The sequence below is a fragment of the Heterocephalus glaber genome, unplaced genomic scaffold (genome assembly GCF_053883595.1).
Source record: "Heterocephalus glaber isolate CG9 unplaced genomic scaffold, H.glaber_assembly_v1.0 deba00001805, whole genome shotgun sequence".
NCBI lineage: Eukaryota > Metazoa > Chordata > Mammalia > Rodentia > Bathyergidae > Heterocephalus > Heterocephalus glaber.
In genome coordinates, this window is record NW_028258480.1 from 1150843 (window position 1) to 1169938 (window position 19096).

Genomic DNA, 19096 nt, shown 5'->3' on the forward strand with positions numbered 1-19096 from the left:
TGGGAAATCTGTAAGAGTGAAATAGCATGCAAGGGTGTTTCCTCAAATATCACTCGCACAGCATTTATGTGTGAGTGCAGTTTCAGCAGTCTTCAAAATGATCCTCTATTATATGCTCAAGCATACTTTGCTCTGACACTTCTCCCGAGTTAGCTGATGAGGTTAATTATGTCTTTCTGAGCTCTCTTGCCCTTTGCACCTCACTGATCTCTGCCTACATCAACCCTAGGCTCAAAACTATGTGAGGGCAGGGACTTCAGATGCTGTTGCTCATTGTGGCATCAGCAGCCCATTGTTTGGTGTACAGTGGGTGTGCACTGATGAGTATGAAGGTAGGGCAATGACAGACAAGCCTGGAAAGCAAAGTGAGCTGGTATTGAAAAAAATCTAAGATATTAGGCAAGAAATTATATAGTTGGCATAGCAGATGACATGAATCTACAGGGAGGAATGGGAAGGATTCTACCAGGAGATTCTTCTGGGCAGGGCAAAATCAGCAGCAGCATGTGCAAACGGCCTTTGAGCTGGGGACTGGTATCATGGAATTGGGCTCCAGAAAGATGCACCCTGAAGCCAGGAGACTGCGATGCAAGTGTGAAATGCAAAGGGATGAAGAGGGACACATGCACAAAGATCCATGGAACACAGTGAGAACACTAGAGAAAACTTGATGTTTGGGTTGTCGATGGTTACGTTAACCACTGCGAAAGGAAGGGAAAAGTAAGAGACAGAGCAAAAGTAAATAGTTGCTTCTAAACATAATAAGTTTAGGGCATTAAAAGAAAACCTAAGTGAAGATGTCTAGCAAGTAATTGGAGAAAATGTCCTCTGGAAATTGGAAGGGAAATAAGGACAAAAGTTACCAGCTGGGGTACACTCTCCAAATAAGTCACCAAGAAAAAGAAGTAAAGGAAGAGATTTGATTCGAAAAAAACCTTAAGAATGTTTTCACTGCAGAGAAAGGGGGATAAAAGAGATAAAGAAGACTTAGGGAGATCTAGCAGGGAAAGATCAGTGTACGATGCAGAAGGTGGAAGGGGAGAAAGCTCAGAAGTGTGGTTAAAAAACAAAGACTGAGTGAAGCCATTACAGACAAAGGGCCATTTAATTTCATGTTTGATTCTATTGAGTTTGGAAACATCCAGGCTAAAGAATACATGCTGAACTTGTTGCTGCTATATTGTAGAAGAATTGCTTTACCACAGAATAGGGAATGGAAAGAGAATTAGAGAAAACCCCTGCAGTGGGTCTCAGTCTCCTGTGAGGCAATACAAAGCAAGCTAATAAGAACAAAGAAAAGAGATGAGACTTAGAGAGAAAACTGAGCCTTGGGCTGATCTATGCTGCTCTGGGCAACAAAGACAAAGGGCCCCAAAGACATCCAGTGTTTATTAATTACAAGAAAGGGAGCAGGGTATGCTTTAAAGACCTCTAGTGATCTAGAGCCAAACATCTGGTGTGATGGTGCCGAGCAGGATTGTAAACAGAGGAGACACTGCTTATCTTGCTTGGAAAGAACAGGTACTGGGACAACCCAGTGGGTCAGTGAAAAGCCATAATTCAGGGGAGAGTATTTTAACTGGGGTCACACTGACCTCAGCTGCACGTAGCTCAGCAGAGCCCTGTACTTCACAGACCAGGTCTTAGGCCTCCATGGCAGCCATTGCGGGAGGAGCTATACTCTCCCAGCCCACCATCCGACATGCCCATGTGAGTCACGTAGGGCTTTGGTCCAACTCCTGATATAAAGCAATATGGCCAGATTATGGAAAGCAAGAAGTAGGTGCCACTTATAGCCCGCTAGTACTGTCAGGGATGTCTGCTACACCAAGGTCTCAAAGTTTGCCATCACTTTTTAAAGATGAGAATATTATATTATATTTGTATAACTCTGAACTGTTTTTCTGAAGTGGCACAAACATAAAAAACTGTAAAGTTTATATGAAACGTAAGGTAAGTTGAATAGGCTCCTCCTTCCGTATGATGACCAACATGGGTACATTCACGGTCTGTTATCCTAGCTAAACTGAAAGAGGAGAGGATCAATATCTCAGCACATCTGGACATCCCAGAACACTGCCTGGAAGCCTCTGCTTTACATATGGTCAAAAAGATCCGTGTCAGTTTCACGGATAGCTCTGCAAGCATTCAGGAGTCATCTGTATCGGCTATTGAAATGGCACTGCACTCCTGTGGGGCTTGGTAAACAGCCACTACCCCAAGTCTCCCAATTCCCTCTCCCACCAAACCTTCCCTTCTGCCAGGACACTCTTCACCCCCACGAGTGGGCCCCCAGCTGGGGTAGGTGGTAATTTCCCATTCCTCTTAGGTCCAGCTTATATACAAAAGACGAATATCCTATCCAAGATCAAACTTAAACTCTAGGTCTTGGGTGATTTGAGTTTTACCATTTCAACATGGCCTACAAAACCTTCTAATTAAGAACAACCACCAAACCTGCAAAATGTCACAACATAGTGAGAAAACCAATAAATAATTTTTTCTCATAATAAAGCACTTGAAAAAACTCCTGGTAATTGCTGCCCAGAATTCTACATTGTGTTCGCAGAAATAAACAAAGAAGCCTAAGTGGATGGAATTTTTACAGTTCCTTTTCTCAGTCAAGCAGAAAGTGTTTTACACAAGTGATCTGGTCTCCTCTTCGAGACAGAGCTAAACACTGACTCACAGCAGGAGAACCTGTGTCCTGACACATGTGCTATGGAGAAGAACTTCCAAGAGGCAAGAAAGCAGGGCTTGCCTTGAGCCAGGAGAGTTTCTGAACGTGAGGGTGGATGGCAAGGGTCTTGCCCTTGGCTTCTCTCAGCAGCTGCCCTATTCAATGCTCTTGGCTAATTGTGTGACTGCTTCCTCCCCAGCAGTCCCCTCTTCTGTCCACATGTGACCAATGAAAATCATGCATCATTTTGAGCTTTAAAAATACAAGGTACGTGAGCATCAGCCTGGTGCCTGGCTTCCAAATCTCCCTCCTCCCGGCCTCTGTGTCTGTTGTTCTCCTCTTCCCTCACCAGCACCTCTGAGCCTGATATTGCATCTGCCTGCATCAACCTAGATACTCACACAAGGGGCTCCTTTTCACCATGTAGGTTCCTGTCCTATAGCGTGAATCCCATTAAGGCACAGAAGCCCTGTGTGCATCCTTTCCCACTGCGGTGGTCGGAAACGTGTTCCCCAAAATTCATGTATTGGAAATGAAATCCCCAAAGCCACACTGTGGGAGGTGTGGCCTTTGAGGAGATGTTTAGTAACGGGAGGTCCAGCTTGATGAATATGTTAATGCCTCTGTGCAAAGGCCCTGAGGAGGGAGTTGTCTCTCCTCCACTCCTCTGCCTCATGAGGAAGTGCTCCTGCCCTCTAGAAGTTGCAGGCTCCAGGGTATCCTTTTTGAAGCAGACTGGGCCCTCACTGAACATCAGACCTGCTGGCACCTTGATTATGAACTTTCCAGACTCCAAAACCACAAGGAATAATTATCTGTTCTTTAAAAACTACCCAGCTTGACGTATTCTATTACAGTAACACAAAATGAGGATCCATCATTGCTTATCATTCCCTAACCATCACCTGTTGTGTTTCCTTTGTAATATTTAACACCATCTGACAGTCATCTCATGCTTTTTCTTAATAAGGGGGAATAAAAGTAGGATGACATTTACTGCTGTATTCCCAGCACCTGTGCTGGCCTAGAGTGGATGATCAATAAATACTTGTTCTTGGTTGGCTTCCCCTTCAAGCCACCAGACACATCTCATGGTCCTGCAGAAGTCTCACTGCCCAGGCCAGACTGGAGCATCCAAGGACAAAGGCCCAGGAGCATCCAGTAGAGTAATATTTGGAGAAGAGCTTCTGATTTCCAGCTTCAAAGAATCCAGCAAGTAACTGTAGAGAACCTACATGGTGACTAAGATGCATGGGGAATATGGGCAATACCGTTACTCTACCTTCATGAGGTAACAGTTTTGTTGAGAAAACAGACTTCACACAACAGGAAAGAAAGAAAGAGAAAGCAAGAAAGCAAGAAAGCAAGAAAGCAAGAAAGCAAGAAAGCAAGAAAGCAAGAAAGCAAGAAAGCAAGAAAGCAAGAAAGCAAGAAAGCAAGAAAGCAAGAAAGCAAGAAAGAAAGAAAGAAAGAAAGAAAGAAAGAAAGAAAGAAAGAAACTAAGTAGTATCAAGAAGTGCTGCCCCTAAGAGACTCCGAGAAAAGGTCAGTGAGGTTTTACAGAATAAGTAAGTCCTGGTGACAATGATTTCTCCTGTACCAAATGAAGGGACACAGATGGGAAAATATCTAAATTTTCCTCCAGTTCATAAACTGAATTAAATAAAGTACTTAGACAGGAAACTGCCTAAGTTTTTGTGTAGATCTAATACTGTAGCAGATCTCCTATCCAGATGTTTTATCCTGAACCTATAGGTCTAAGAGCCCTTTATACCCTCTATATTTTTGTTAAGAACTTCAACAAAATTCCATATATATCTGCCCTATGAAAATGTAAATTTCTTGAGAGTCAAGACTGTCTTTCTTTTTTGTCATTGGTATTGATTTTGCAGGGATCAAAGCCAGGGCTCCATGCAGGACAGGCAAGTGTTCACCAATGACCCATTCCCACAGCTCCAAGAAGTATCGATGCCGGGTCCTCAGAGTAGAACACTGCCAGGATTAGCTCCGACGCTTCATAAACAGTGTCAAGCGGCCAAATGACAGGGCACCTTACACTTTGTGTAACAAAATCTCTTTGCCACATAGAAAGCAGGCGCCATCAATCATTTTGGACAATAGCTAAATCCAGTTATATTGTATCACTCAAAATGGCACCTTTTCCTGTTCATGGAACGACGTAAATATTATTAGCTCAAGAAATGATCCCATCAAAAGCTGCTTTAATAATTGAAGGTTAATACATAATATCATCTCCCACAGAAGCCAAACTCTAAGATACCATAGCCAAGTCCCCAGGTAAAGCTTCAATTCTTTACACAGGATGGGGTGGAAATAAACAAGTGGGTGTTTCAAGTGAAGAAGATCAGTGTGTCCTACTTACGCTGTTTTGATAGAAGATTGTACACTGTCACAAACAAAGGAATTGAGAGACCAGCTTCTCCTGCTATCTCTGTGTTGCTGGGCTTCTAGTGGGGCTCCTACTGACCCTTCCTGGGGCTGTCAAGAGCTCAGCCAGCCTCGGCCTGAGGGATCCAGCGGACCTGCTCTCGGCTGCTTAAACAGATGAGGCTGGCTGGGTCTCACACATCCCGACGTGCTGCTTGGGAATGCTTCCTCCACTGAGAGGTCCCTAAAGAGGTCACCAAAATCCAGCCTTGTTCTTCTTGGACCCTTGTTAGCAACTTCTCACCACTTTCAATTTTGGCAAAGCCCCTTTCCAAGCCATTTGTCAGACATTTTGTTTCAAGGAGGAGACTTGGGTCTCTTGTTGGTGGTGATGATTTGGGGAGGGGTTGTTTTACAAGGTCTTATCTGATTTTTAGGCACTTTATTTCAGCCTTCTCCTTCCATTTTCCCCAGTATAATTAAAGGGCACCATCAGTCAGATGATAGGGTACAAGAGTAGACATCTCTCAATCGGATGACTGTAAAAGCCTTGTAAATGACCTCCCAGTTTCCATTCTGTCTCCTGCAATCTGCACTCCAGTCAGCAGCAAGGATGATCTGACTATGATTTATCTAATGGTGCTGCCCCTATTTATACCAAAATGGCTCCCTATCGCACTTGGAATAAAACCCAACCTGCCCTCTAAGGTCCTCACATGGTCTCAGATCTACCAGGTAACTGACCAGTTCTTGGTCTATCCCTCTGTCCTGCTTTCTTGTTCTTAGAAAACACAAGCAAAGTAAGTTCATTTCAGTTCCCACTTGAAAGAATTGATACTATCCATCCTTTTGGCTTGACTTGCTTTTCTCACTTTGCTATCTCATGTGAAGGGCTGTTTTGCTCTGTTATTATTCCTGTCTTTTTTTGTTTTTCTGATATCACTTAAACCCTGCAGAAATTACCTAGCCCAGTGATAGCTTTCCTTATCTATCCTCTCTTTCACTACAAACACAGAATGCAAATTTATCAGAATCAGATCTACTTGTTCCTATTTTCTATTTGTTTTCCATGTGTACAGTAGCTCCTGTCACTTACTTGGTACTAATTATGTCTGTTGCATTACACAAAAAGAAAAGGCCATTGAATCAGCACAGAATATTTTAGCCAGGTATGGTGCCCTTCTTCTGATCCATAGGCCTTGACAAGCTGAGGGGGAAGATTACCTGAGCCCAGCAGTTTAAGAGGAGTTTGAGATAAGCCTGAGCAGTACCATAAGATGCCAACTCAAAAACTATATATTAGACCATTTAATGTAGAACCACTGAAAATTTGTTTTTCCTAAAGAACACTGAAAATTTCTCCATTCAAGTTCTTACCCAAAGTAAATACTTCCTAGTGTTGGTGACTAAGTGCTGAAACTGGATTCAAACTGATTTATTTGAATTCCAACTTCAACAATTAGTGTGACCATAGCCAAGTTACTCAGCACCTCCAAACCTCAGATTCCTTATCTGTGAAAGACAGACACCAGCATGGCAATTAAACAGGATACCACATATAAAATTGTCTGGCCCAGTGCTTCAGAACAGTGACAGCTTGAGGAACATTACTGACACTACCGCTGTTGGCTTTGTGCTCACAGGAGTTGTCACCAAAAGGTAAAAGAGGAGGATTTCTTCATCAGAAACCATGCTGTTCATTTCCATTTATTCTATGAAGATTTGAATATATCCCAGTTCCAAATACCTCCAACACAAAAATAAATAAATATGCTTGCCTTCAAGCAGCTCCTAACCAGGGAAAACAAGAGACACATCATCAATGAGCACACGGGGCAAAGGATTCAGCTGCCACTTGGCCACAGGCTGAAAAAGGAGAGAGATCTATGATACTAGGGGTGAAGGAGGAGTCACATTCATGTTTTCCTTAAGCAGGAGGCAAGGGATGAATATGAATGAGCCAGGAGAATGGTGAGTGGCAGGGAGGAGAAAGAGGGTTGCAGAAGGTGTTGAGGAAATGACACAGTTTGCACAGAGATGGTGGTGAATTGGTAAGTTTGGAACAGATCTCAGTAAGAAAATGTGACAGCCTGTATAAGACATGGGGAGTCATGGAAGGGATTTAGTCTGGAAAGATACATCACCAGCTCTGCATTTAGTTTATTTTGTGTTTGTTTGTTTTTTGGTACCAGGGATCGAACTCAGGACATTGCACTTTCGAGGCAGGCATGGTGCCACTGAACTAAACCCCCAGCCCTAGCTCTGCACTTAGGAAAGATTGAACTTGTGTAAGAAGAAAGTTGATTGGGAAGTCAATCCTGGAATGGCCCTGGCTGTGGAGATGGGAAATAGGGAGTGAATGAAAGACAGAAGGAAGAACTGGGCTTCAGGGGAGAATTCAAGGGCCACTTCAAGAATGTCCAGTGGAAGGGAACCATAGGAAAATCATAACTGTGTGATGAAGAACTTAATTCCCTTTTCAGCATGCTCTAAAACTTGATGAAATCTTGATTGTGTGTGCACATCACACTGTAACCTACTCACATAATGGAATATTATGCAGCCTTTGAAAAAGGGAAATTCTGCTATGACAGGAGACTAGGAGGTAGACTTTTGAAGATGGAAGAAATGGAGAAGAGAATTAGGGAAGGGGGAAAGAAGGAGGGAGGTAAAAATTATGATTAAACTGTTGTCTGTAATTGTGCAATAGCATTACATCTAAATATGTAATACATTAAAAATATTTAATTGCTTAAACAAACGAAAATCCTGTCATTTTTAACAAAACTGATGAATCTAAAGGACAGTTGGCTAAGTGAAATAAACCAGCTGCAGAAAAATATATACCATATAATGTAACTTCTAAGTGAAATCTTTTAAAAAGTCCAACTCAGAAATAGAGTCAAATGGAGTTACCAGAGGATGGATAAATGAAAAAGAGGGGGACTCTGGTCAAAGTACAAAATGTAAGAAGAGGAATAAATTTTACTGATCCCTTGTACCACATGGTGACAACAGTCAATAACAATTCATTGCATATTCCAAAATTATTAAAGCAATAGATTTAAATATTTTATTGTGAAAGATATAAGTTCATGATGTAACTAGATGTTAAATACCCTAATTTAATTATTCTACAATGTAGGTACGCATATAACATTTCCTTGTACCCCCAAAAAAATGTACAATCCTTATTTGTTAGCTTTAAAAATAACAAAATAAATACAGGTTTAAAAAGAGAACGAAGTGTTAAGAACACCTATAGGTCAAGAGATTAGGGGACAATTGATAATAGTGAAACTATGCAAGCAAGCCTGATCACCACTATGAGTTTACCATGGAATGTCCTAGTCAAGTATGCATTTGGTTAATAAAAGTACAACTGAACAATGTCTGCTATGTGTGCTGAATAACTGAAGGCTTGAAACAGTCCTTAAATTCTTGAAATTCTGTAGCTGAAGACTACAGTGAATAAAATGAAAGTTTCAACACAAAGTGCCAGCACTGGACTTGAGCAGACAGAAGAACGTATCTGTGAGCTTTGAAATGATCTATTCAGAGGACAGAACACAAAAGCAAAAAGGATTACTGTGGCGGACCAGCTGTCACCAGTTGAAAGGTTCCCGAATGGGGGAAAGGAGGACTGAGAAAATAAGACAAAGAGACAGAGTCGGGAGGGCTCCCAAGACCAAGCGAGCAAGTTTATTTTCACCTCTCTTTTATACATTCTGTGAGTTAGGTCATTAATCATGACCTTTATCAAAAACACCTGCTTCCTTGTTTACTAGTTCTTTGGGAATTCCCCACCCTCATGGGCTTCCTTGTTTCTCGGGCTTACAGAACATTCATCACGTTCCAGGGCAATCTAATTCGGCAAGTACGTGGTTCCTCATAACATAGTCTCCTTGCTCTATATAATGGAGGGTAAGATTAAACATGGATCCTCTATGGCTAACACCACTCTCCACAGATTACAGAAAGCCTGGATCATTTACAGGCCACCATCAAAAGCGGTAATATATGGTTTGTGAAAGATTCCAAAGGAGAAAGATGAGAGATAAGGGGAGAAAGATTACTTAAAGAAATGAAGGTTGAAAACTTCCTTGATGTGGGGAGAGATACAGACACCCAGAGAGTAAAGCTCTCAGTCCCACTAATACATCTGACCCAAATAGGCATTCAGCAGCCTATGTTGTCAAACTATCAGAAACCAAGGGTGAAGAAGAGTCTTAACAGCATGGGCACAAAAAGTGACCTGCCTTATACAAGGGACTCTCCACCCCTTAGCAGACACTCAGGAGAAGCCAGAGGCCAGAAGAGAAAGGGAGGATGGACACAAAGTACTGAAAAATAAAAATACCACACAAGAATATGTTACCTGGCAAACCTGCTCTTCAGGAATGAAGCAGATATAAAAATTTTGCCTGACAAACCCAAGATGAGAGAGTTATCTGTGCTGGACTTGTTGTACAAGAAATGTTAAAGAGATTTATTCAAAAAGATATAGATGGGTAGTAATTAGTAAATTAAAATATGTGCGCATAAATCTCACTGGTAAAGTATATAGGCATATTCAGAATACTCTAATACTCTAATGGTGGTATACAAATAACATCAGTGTGAAGGTTACAAATAACTATAGCTGCAAAACTTGCTGATGGATACACTATAAGGAGATATAAACTGTGATATCAAAAGTGTAAAGTGGAAGGCAGCATAGCCTTTCTGCGTGCAGTGTAATTTGTTACCAAACAAGACTATACTGTAAGGCTTTATGGAAGCTTTACAGTAATAGCAAAACAAAACCTATTGTAGATGCACAAAAGAGCAAGAAAAATAAATCAAAGTTTATTTTAAGTAAGTTTCTAAACTATTTTAATAGTTTAGAAAACTATTAAAACACAAAGAAAGACAAAAAGAGAGGGAAAACTGAAAAATAGAACCTCAAAATAGAAGAAAATTGACAAAATTACAATGAGTCCCTATGTACAAATAACTAGCTTACATGTAAATGGATTAAATTATCCTAAGATATAGAATGGCAAAGTTAAACAACAAGATCTCTTCCAAAAAGAGTTAAAGATATCATATTATAGGTTACATTCAGACCCATGTTTACAGCAGTACAACTCATAATAGCTAAATCTCAGAACTTACCTATATATGCATCAGCAGATGAAAAGATAAAGAAAATGTGATATTTATACACATTTATACTGTGTAGTAAAGAAGGATAAATTTCAGTCATTTGTAAAAAAAAAAAATGTGCACTTTGAGACCATAATATTAATTGAAATAAATCAGACACAGAAGCTTAAATATCACATTGGTTTCTTGGTTATGAGAAACCCAAAGTATAAATAAATTAAAAAGAAAAAGGAAAGATTGAAAAGATCTTTAAAGGAGGGAGATAAATCATTGCAAATGGGAAAGGGATTGAGAGATGGAGGGAGAAGGCAGAAGGAAAGGGAAAGGGATGTAAAAAAATTAAGATGTGTCATGTACATGTGCCAACTCCCCACAATGAATGTAATCATTACATACCTCAAACATGGACTAATAATATAAAACATTTTTAAATTAATTGTTTCAATGAGACAAGCATTACCCTGATACCAAAGCTACAGAAGAAAATCACAAGAAAATAATAAACCAATATTCCTAATTGATGCAAAAATTCATAAGAAAGTACTAACAAATTAAATCTACGAGACTACCATCACCACATTAAAGGTATTGTATACCACAACTCAGAGGATTATCCAGTAATGTAATGATTGTTCAGCATAAGAAAAGCAATGTAATATAATGTAGAATAGGATGAAGATTTAAACAGGACTATCTCAAATGATGAAGGAAACTCCATTTAATAAACTTCAACATCTATCATGGTAAAAATCTTCAACAAATCACCCAGAAGGAGGCTCCCCTGCCACCATTCCATGCTCCCAGGGCAGAGAAGGTGAGCCAGTCCCACCACCTGGAAGGAGGATCCCCCACCACCATTCCATGCTCCTAGGGCAGAAAAAGTGAGCCAGTCCCAGAACCCAGAAGGAGGCTCCCCCACCACCATCCCACGCTCCTAGGACAGAGAAAGTGAGCCAGTCTCAGCACCCAGAAGGAGGCTCCCCCACCGCCATCCCACGCTCCTAGGGCAGAGAAGGTGAGCCAGTCCCAGCACCTGGAAGGAGGATCCCCCACCACCATTCCATGCTCCTAGCACAGAGAAAGTGAGCCAGTCCCAGCAGCTGGAAGGAGGCTCCACTGCCGCCATTCCACATTGCTAGGGCAGAGAAGGTGAGCCGCACAGGCACCAGAAGCACGCCCTCCACCCCGTGGAAATGAGAAGATAGGTAAACAAGCCTCAAAAACAGACTTCCAGATCACCTACAGCAACCCCAAAGGGAAACAAGATGGAACAATCTGATACTCAAACACCTGGACTCCCTGAACTGGCAACAAAAGAGAGTCTGGAAAAAATGAAATCAGAAATAATTTCTCAGATAACAGCAAAGATTGTGCTCATAGTGCAAGACATGATTAATAAATCTAGAGAGGGACAGATAAAAAATAGACGATCTGAGGAATATGATGGAATCCCTACATAGGAAAAAATGGAATCCATAACACAGATGCAAACAGATTTCCAGGAGATTAAAAACTCCATCAAAAGTCTGCGCAGCAGAATGAACCAATGTGAGGATAGAATTTCAGATATAGAAGATAAGATTGCAATTAGTGACCAGGAAAAGAAAAATTGCTTTAAAATTGTAAGAGAACATGAGAAATCAATCTAGCAGCTGCTAGACGATGCAAAGAAGAGTAACATAAGACTGATTGGAGTCAATGAAGAAACAGGAGAGAGTGCAGATGACATAAAAGAACTGTTCACAGAAGTGATGGCAGAAAACTTCCCAAGGAGGGGAAAAGAACTTGACATACAGATAAGTGAGGCATATAGGACTCCAGCTAGCCTTGATTAAAAAAAAATCTACACATAGCCATATAATAGTTTGGATTCCAGAAACTCAACAGAAGAACAAAATTCTACAAGTAGTGAGAGAAAAGAAACAAATCACATACAAAGGAAAGCCCATCAGAATCACAGCAGACTTCTCAACACAAACCTTCAATGCAAGAAGAGCTTGGAGTGATGTATTTCAAACCCTAAAGGAAAACAGCCTCCAACCCAGATTGATGTACCCTGCAAAACTATCTTTCAAAATGGATGGAGAAATAAGATACTTTGATGATAAAGAGCACCTCAAGAACTTCATGATTAACAAACCAGCACTCAAAAAAATTTTAGACAGTATCCTAGGAAAAGACAATGAGGATCACAACCCCAGGAAGCCCAGCAGAATGAATCCACTGGGCATGACAAATTAAACACAAAGGGGGAGAATCCAACAAAAAGAAAAAGTCATGAAAAGGCTTTTAAAACTTTTAACTTCATCTCCCTAATGAGTGTATAATTCAATCTTGTTATTGTACTGATTAGTATTTTTCTGATTCTAGAGTTGCACACCTTTCCATATGCTGTACTGACTATTTATCATCTTCTTCTGTCTACTTTTTCATTGGGTTGTCTATTAATGAGCTATAAGAGTTCTTTATATATTGTTGTCATAGGTTATATGCAATGTAAATATGGTCTGTTTAAGGACTACTTTTCATTTTAATGATGTCATTTAAAGTTCTAAATTTTGACGGAATCTCATTTATCAATTTTTTTCTTTTATATATCATGATTTTTGTATCCTAGGTAGTTCTTGCCTACCCTGAATTCATAAACATTTTCCCTTATAATTTCTTCTTAAAGTTTTATACTTTTAGGCTTTCATATTTAGGTTCATAGATCCCTTCAGATTATTTTTATGTATGGAAATAAAGGGTTCAGGTTAATTTTTTTATATACGGATACCAGGTGTTCTAGTTCCGTTTGCTGAAAACACTATCTTTTCCTCAGCTCTTGAATTGAGTTTATATTCTATAAAATGTTAATGTTAAATAATCTTTCATAACTCAGTGGACCATATATGTGTGGTTCTATTTCTAGATTCTCTGTTTTATTCAAATGATCTATATGTCTTTCCTTACACCAACACTGCCTTGAGTACTGTAGCTTTAGAAGAAGTCTTAAAATTAGGTACTAAATGTCTTCCAACACTGTTTTCTTTTTTCTTTTTACTTTTCTAGGTCCTTTGTACTCCTACATAACTTTTAAATTTCAATATCCAATTCTTCATTTATAGCAAGTATACATAGACCTGAATTTTTATATATACCTTGTGTTTTCTAATCCTGCTAAATTCAAATACAAGTTCTAGGGGCTCCTAGAGATTTCTTAGTATTTTCTCTGTAGATGATCATTTCACCTACATATAAAGATTTTGCATCTACCTTGCCAATCCCATCCTGTGTCATTTTATTGCCAGACTATTTTGATTTGGGCCTAGGTTTCAAAGTTTAATAGACAGATGAAGAGTAGGTATATCTGCCCTTGTTTCCCACCTTAAGGAGAAAGCATTGTATCTTCTCCATTCATATAAGGCATTTTTGCTGGAAGTATGGAGTATATGTCTTTAATCTGTTGAGAAGGTTCTGTTCTATTTCTAGTCTCCTGATAACTTTTACCATGAACAGCTGTGGAATTTAATCCAATACTTTTTCTCCAACTAGTGACAGGATCATATGGCTTTTTCCTTTCCTCTGTTAAAATGATGATTTTGGGGGGGTGGATCTTCCAATGCTGAACCAACACTGCCATCCCTATAATAAAACCACTTTCTTTCTACAGACTGCCAGATCTGACTTCTAATAGTTTGTTTTGTTAAACAAATTTCTATCTATGCTCATACTTTTTTCTTCTATTATCTTTATCCAGCTTTAGGATTAGCACAATGTTAATTTCCTAAAATAAGGAGAGAAGGGGAGAAGTGTTCCTTTTTTTTTCTTTACTTTAAATGTTTGATATAATTTATTGGTTAAAATTTATATGATCTTGTTGTTGTCATATATAGGTTTTCAAGCTAGGGATATACTTTCTTTAATAGGTGCTATTCAAATTTTTTATTTCCTCCAGAGTTAGTTTCATTAATTTGTCTTCCAAGGTAATTCTTAGAAGTTGTAAAATTTATTTCAAAAAAGATGTTTTTAATATGCTTTCTATATCCTTTTAAATTCTGTAAAATCTGTGATAATGTATCCTAGATCTTGATATTGTAATTTTTACAATGTATAATTGATATTGTGTAATAGGAAGTAAAGGTCTAAAGGAGCAGGGGAAGTGGGAGAGGTAGGGGAAAGGAAAGAAGGGAAAAGAAAACATATGAGAAAAAGAAAAAAAATGGAAAGAGAGTCTCTGCAAATAGGGAAGGGTGGAGGGGGTCGAAGGGAAGGCAGGGGAAGGGGAAAAAAATAAGAACCAAGGTACTCATGTAATGGTACAAGATCCCAATGATGAATGTAACTGTATTTTATACCTAAAATGTACCAATAAACTTAACGGGGGGGAGGGAAATCTTCAACAAATTAAGACTAGAAAGGAGCTTCCAAAACATTAATATTAACAGTACTTGGACGTATGAAAAGTCATTCAACATGGCTCATTGAAGAAAAAAGTAAAATACACAATTTTCACCTATGATAATAACAATGAATAATAAAAATTCTTTATCAGTGTGTTGAACAGCATATGGAAAAAATAGGCATTTAGTAGACATGATGGAGGACACATTAACCAAATCCACCAAAATTTAATGTTCATTATTTATGACTCAGAGATATAGCTCCTAAATTTCCCCAATCCTCCAGATAAATTCCCACTCATGAGCATATGTATTTATTATGAAATTACTCATTCCAGCAAAAATTTGGAAACCATTTAAAGGCCCAACAATGAGGAGAAGAATCTGGTTAAATAAATTCAGGAATGTTGCTGTTCAATAAAATACAATACAACAATTAAGAATACCAAAGCCACTCTGCATTGATGTAAACAGATTACGTAGAAATATTAAGTAAAATGAAAACCATAAAACAAGGTGAATAATACGCCATCATTTGAGGAGAGGAGGTGGAACGAAGAATATAAATATTCATCTGTCTTCAAGTGCAAGGAAGCGCTTATATCTGGAGGAAAATAGCAACTAGAGGCTGTGGTGGTGCACAAGAAGTAGAGATTGGAATAAAGGGATAGGGAACATGTTTTTATTGTGTATATTTATTACCAAATTACTACATCTGGGGTGGTCATGACTCACCAAAATAAATTGAAGATAAAGATGCATGAAGGGACATAGCCAGAACTGAAGGGAGGAGGGAGGGAGTTGTCTACAGCAGAATTACTGTCACAAATGGAGCAAGTAGTCCCTAATGGCAGTAACATAGAAATAAATTCTACTTCCTCTGGAAAGCTTAAGATTTTCTCAGCAGAGATTATTAGCAAATGAACATTATTTTTCCAACTCTGTCTCCAGCACTGAAACCTCAGATTCTCAGGGGAAGCGGGCATGGATCCCTTAGACCCCAGCTCTAAACTCCCTGATGGGGAGAGATGACCCAACCAGATCTCGGTGGCAGTCAGCCTGCACGGGATGCAGAAAGAACTCGGAGACAGCTCCGATTAAACAAAGAGAATCCCGCTCCCAGCCCCAGCTGCGTCTCCTGGCAGCCAGTGCAGCAGGCAGCGAGCAGCAGGTGAGAGACAGCGCCCAGCATGCTTCCCCAGCCAGGACCCAGCTCCCCGCCGGTGATGGGATGGAAATGCAGAGGGGACAGTGGGGCCGCTGGGAAAGAAAGTGAGGGAATAAGTAAGTGAATGACTCAACCAGCTAACTGATCAGTCAAAATCATATCCACTTTAAAATAACATCAGCACATGCCCGCGTGGCAGTGTGCTGCATATTTGTTCAATGCCTGCTCCTGTGCTGAGAAGTTGGTATAAATTTCCTTGCCCTCTTTGGTTTTTGCCTTGGAGGGGGCGCATATTTGGGAATTTTTGCTTTTTACTTTTTATTTTGAAATACAGATTCCAAAGCCAGCAGAGCAGAGAGCTCCCCCAAATCCTTCTCAGTGGTCACGTCTGAGATGATTACATTGTGACACCAATCCCAGGATGTTTACACGGTGCTGGGTGTGTGCAGCTCTGTGGCCTTTGCTCACCTTTGCTCACCTGCAGATCCCCATAATGGAGATGTGGGGTATTCCATCACAGACTACAGACTCCGGACAGACTTCTCTCACATGAGCCCTTAGGGACAGACAGACCCCTTCGCCTACCGCCCTCTTACCCTTCAGTCACTGAATTGTTCTCCAGCTCTGTCATTTTGCCACTTTGAATATGTTACACAAAGGATCACACAGCATGTGGCCTTTGGAAATCAGCTTTCATTTTCACTCAGCACAATCCAAGCTGCTGCCAGCATCCATAATTTGCTCTTCTTTTTTTCCAAGTACTATTTCACAGCGTTGATGTGTCCCTGTTTGTCTAGCCAATACCTGTTCCTGAGGATTTGCATTGCTATTACAAGGGAAGATATTATGAAAATTGGTTGCACATTTTGTGGATGCATAAATCTTGTGCGAACATAATTGTTTAAGAGGAGCTAGACTGGGCTAGACAGGAATTGAATGTTTAGATTTTTAAGAAACTATCAAACTATTCTCCAAAGGAACTATACCACTTTACATTCATTAAAACCTAAGACCACCTGAAGATCAATGGAATAGATTAGAAGATGCAGACACAACTCCAGACACACTCAGCCACCTCATCTTTGACAAAGGAGCCAACCATCCTCACTGGAGGAAAGATAGCCTATTTAATAAATGGTGTTGGAAAAACTGGATTTCAACCTGCTAAAGATTAAAATTAGACCCCTATCTGTCATCATGCACTAAACTAAAATCCAAGTGGATTAAAGATCTAAATATTAAAACAGAGGGCCGAGGATTTAGCCCAGTGGTTCTGCCACCTGCCTCGCAAACACAACAACCCGAGTTCTATCCCCAGTACCAAAAAAAAAAAAGTTAAAAAAAAAAGATAAAATAAACATTAAAACAGAAACACTAAACTTGCTGGAAGATAAGTTAGGTAAAACTCTCAAAGATATTGGCATAGGAAAAGACTTTATGAACAAATCCTCAGTAGCACGGGAGCTAGCACAAAGAATCAACAACTGGATCTCATCTTATTAAAAAGCTTCTGCATTGCAAGAGAAACCACCAACAGAGCTAACAGACAACCTATAATGTGGGAAAAAAATTTTAGCAGCTGTTCCTCAGACAAAGGTCTACTCTCTAGAATATATAAAGAACTTAAAAAAAACCAGACCTCCCAAATATAAAGACCCAATTCAAAAATGGGCATCTGAAATGAACAGACATTTCTCAAAGAAGTAGAAATAGGAAATAAACATATGAAAAAATGTTCAATATCACTGGTCATTTGAGAGATGCAGATGAAAACAACACTGAGATTCCACCTCACCCCAGAAAGAATAGCTGCTGTCCAGAAATCAACCAATAACAAATGCTGGCAGGGTTGTGGGGAGAAAGGAACCCTTCTCCATTGTTGGTGGGAGTGCAGACCAGTGCAACCACTGTGGAAATCAATATGGAGATACCTCAAAACAACTAGGATTGGAAATCCCATTTGACCCAGCAATTCCTCTGCTGCGTAACTTCCCAAAAGAATTAGAAGAATCATACCATACCGATATATGTGCACCCATGTTCATAGCAGCACAGTTTGTAATAGCTAAAGCTTGGAAACAGCCCAATTGCCCATCAACTGGAGACTGGATAAAAAAGATCTAGGTTTTTTTTTTTATAAAAAGGAGTACTACTCAGCCATAAAGAATGAGAAACTAGAGGCATTTATAGTTTTGTGGATGCACATTGAGGCCATACTCTTAAGTGAAATAAATAGGGCACACATGTGTAAATACCAAATAGTTTCTCTGGTATGAAAAACTAAAAGTGTAAATAAGGATCAAAATGTATAATTGATATTGTGAAATAGGATGAAAAGGTCTAAGGGAATAGGGGAAATGGGAGGGATAGAGGAAAGGAAAGAAGGGAAAAGAAAAAATATGAGAAAAAGAAAAACATGGAAACAAATTATTTGTAAATAGAGAAGGGTGGAGGGGTTGAAGAGAGGGCAGGGGAATGGGGAAAAAATAAGAACCAAGATACGCCATGTAAAGGTACAAGATCCCAATGATGAATGTAACTATATTATATACCTAAAATGTACCAATAAACTTAATTTTAAAAACCCTAAGACCTAAAATTTTTCTCGTAGCTTACCTTCTGAAATTCACAGAGTTTTAGACTTTACATTTAAGTACATGATCTACTTTGAGTTAATTTTATACACAGTGTACAATCTAGAGTCCTTATTTCCTATGGAAAGCCACCAGCTCCAACAACATTTGTTTAAATGTTTTGCATCCCCATCAAAAACTAATTGGCTGTCCATGTGCATTCACTTCTAGGCCATCTGCTGTGTTTTATTTTGTGTCTGCCCCTCTGCTGTTGAGGCAGTATCGATCGCTAAAGCCAATAAATCTTGGTCTTCAGTGGAGTAGAAGTCTTGATACGGTATGCAGTGGAATTCTTTCTCAGAATTTGTTCAGTTCTTCTAACAACTTTTCATTTCCACATAAATTTTAAAATAATCTTTGGCAAAGCCCAACCGACCTCCAATGCTGCTTGACAAAGTTCCAGCTGGGGGAAAGAAAGGGTGGAACACATCGTACCCTCATGTTTTATTTTTTCTTGCCATAATGTTTATAATTGTTACTCTGATCACAGGAGTCACTGTGTTTGTGACTAACAACAAACTCTCCATGAGGCAAATTGGCAATGATATATTGAAATCTGATCTGGCTCATAAGCCCCAAATTCCAGTTTCTCTTAGTTCTATTGCCACATCCACTTCTAAAGAAATCTCTCCTGAAACTCCCTCTGTTTTCCCCACTACTATGACTCCCCCTCTTATTGCTGACATTCTTTTTACTA